Raw genomic sequence first — 2,899 nt, 5'->3', positions numbered from 1 at the left:
ATAAAAATAATAAAGAAATATATATCAAAAATAATAAAGAAATATATATCACCGTAGAATATATCCTGATCATATATATATATATGAGTTTGTATAACTGATCTATTTAGCTGCATCTAGTTTCCTTTTCACTATAATCAGTTTCCTACTCCAGGCTGTAGAAACCATCACCCCAGCATGATGCTGCCACCACTATGTTTCAGAGTGGTGAAAGTGGTGAGACCAAAACCTTCTGTTTTGGACAATATCACCATTATTTTGGATAATATCACCATTATTTTGTGTAATATATTTTTAGCTATAGCCAGTTAACTTGAAACTTAAGAATAGCTCATTAGTTAGCCACATGCAGAGGTGGCTAACATGCTGGATTAGTTTGCTCATTAGTTTGCAGTTTTTTCTGTTTTCACTTATTTTATATTCAGTTGTTTAAGGTGATTGTTTTTGTATTTGAAATAACTCCAAACACCTGTATACATATGTAAGACAAAGGATGATTTTCATATTCCAGTAAAACAACATTTATTAGTATTGAGTCAGCGCCACAAAGCAGAGTCTATTCATGTGTTAAAATGTCCAGGCAAAGTCCAGCACTCCATCTAAGGGAAAATCCATGTCAAGGCTTGGAAACTAATTCTCATTGACACTTCACATTAAGTTTGACTAGGCTTGAGTGATTTTGCACAGATAAACAAGCAGCCATTTCAGTCTGTAGGTTTCCCAAGTGGTAAAGACATACCACTCAATAAAGTAAGGTGTTTCTACAAAACATTGACGTGGAGAGTTAGTTAGCCTTGCTTCTTTAAAAAACAATCTGTAAAGGTGGACCTACAACTATGAAAATCATTACATTTATATTCATGTGGGTGCTGATCTCCAGCTTTGACTTATTAAATTGAATATTTCTTTCATTGGTTTCGGCTGATCTCAGGTATAACACACTGAGTTTATCAGTTACCACTGGAGAATAAACATCTCACCTGAATAAAAGATGATTTTGTAGTTTACTAAAATTTGCAATTCAGTGATGTTTTCTTTTCTTTTTTTCTTTTTTTAAAAATATGACCTAAAAAGTCAAACAGGTTGCATGAGAACAAGCAATTTTCCAATTTACCACCACACGCATTTCAATGTTATTTTTAGTTTTGCAGCTAAGAGTCTAATTTCTCCTGCTAGTCAGCTATGAGGTCATCTGTTTTCGTTTTCTCGGCTAACACAGACACCCACACACAACAGTGAAATATTGCTTGATTTAAAACCCCCTTTCGCCCTTTCTCAAATACAAAAATAAGATAGTCAAACCAATCAAGGTTGGCAGAGATAGAGCTGACCTCGCGGATGCTATCCTCATCTTAATATTTATGCTAATGTGGCCTCATTAAACAGGAGTGGCCCAATAAGGAGCCTGTGACAGGAGGTAATAAATCATTTGTGGGCACTGTCAAGAAATAAAATAAATTAGACAGTGACTTGTGTTATCTGCTCAGTGCAGTAAAACTCAACCTGCGTGAGGACTCTGTCACAGAATATGACCCCGTGTATTGAAAAAAAAAAAAGATAGAAATAAGTCCACAGCTAGAGGAAGCATTCAAACCGACCAATCTGGAGCTAAACATGTCTTAATTTGTTGGGAGGTTGAGGTGGGAAATAATGTTACAGTGGGACTCATGGTGATGCTGTGAAGAAAAGCTGCATCAGAATTTTTGAGATTAATTTAATCAGGAAAGTCCTGTAAGCCTGACGGATGTTTTCAGGAACCACGAGTCAACGCTTTAGGCTGATCTGAACCCCGAGTGGTTCTCTTCTCGTTATTTGGCAAAATTCTGTGAAACTTTGACAGCAATCCCTGTCGCTGGTGGGATTAAACAATCACAACCTGCTCTGGGGAAGCTGAGTGTTTAAGCCCATAAGAACTTTAAGCAAGCTGACGCTGTCAAATGGAATGGTAAAACACCATATTCAGTGCTACGGAGCTTCTTTGGGAGAAGTAAATGCAAAAAGTGCATTCAAGAGCAGCACTCAGCCCACGCTTCAGATCAGGCAGTATATACAAACATTCAGGGAGTGGGCTGTCTTAATAAGTAAGAATGCTACTGAGAACCTAAATCTGAGGCTCAGAACTGCTTTGATTGCTGTATGGATGGATGGATGGATGGATGGATGGMTGGATGGATGGATGGATGGATGGATGGATGGATGGATGGATGGATGGATGGATGGATGGATGGATGGATGGATGGATCAACGTTTTAATGCCATTTGTCTTCTATACTCAAAACTTGGACATGATGTAGTTGCTTCTAAACATCTAGATCTGTATCAAGAAAGTTAGGTGGATCATTACAGAGACGAAAATAAAGTCCAGATATCAGAAGGTAATGCATAAAGGTAATGCATTATCTGCCAAAAATAGATACATTAAAAAAAATATTTTATGCATTAAATGCCAGACAGCAGATTGCATGGACCAGTCTGGGTCATGGAAAACAAAGGGAGACATCTTAAGATGTTTTCTATTCTGACACTGTTTGGGTTTTGTCTCGATTTAGCCTCTTAGTTGGAATATACCTGTGATGAGAAGCTAAATCTCAGTTAGCATCACATTCAACCTGAAGGTGAATGTCCAGACCATCCCGTTCCTGATCTTAAGCTAATCACACTTTGATCATGCAGCAGGACAGAAACCTAAAGCCCACCAGCAAGTCCTGTTACAAATTCACCAAGAAACAAAGCAAAGCAAAAAAGAAAACATCAAAAAGAAGGTTGTGGCGTGACCGGGTCAAAGTTCAGGCATAAATCGGATTCATTCAGGAATCACCTTAAACAGTCCCAGGCCTTAAACAAACCCAGGTGCAAAGTATTGTTTGAATTTTTATTTTTTTTTTTGCAGAATTGCAGA

The sequence above is a fragment of the Poecilia reticulata genome, linkage group LG1 (genome assembly GCF_000633615.1).
Source record: "Poecilia reticulata strain Guanapo linkage group LG1, Guppy_female_1.0+MT, whole genome shotgun sequence".
In the NCBI taxonomy this organism is placed as follows: Eukaryota; Metazoa; Chordata; class Actinopteri; order Cyprinodontiformes; family Poeciliidae; genus Poecilia; species Poecilia reticulata.
This window is presented reverse-complemented; position numbering follows the sequence as displayed.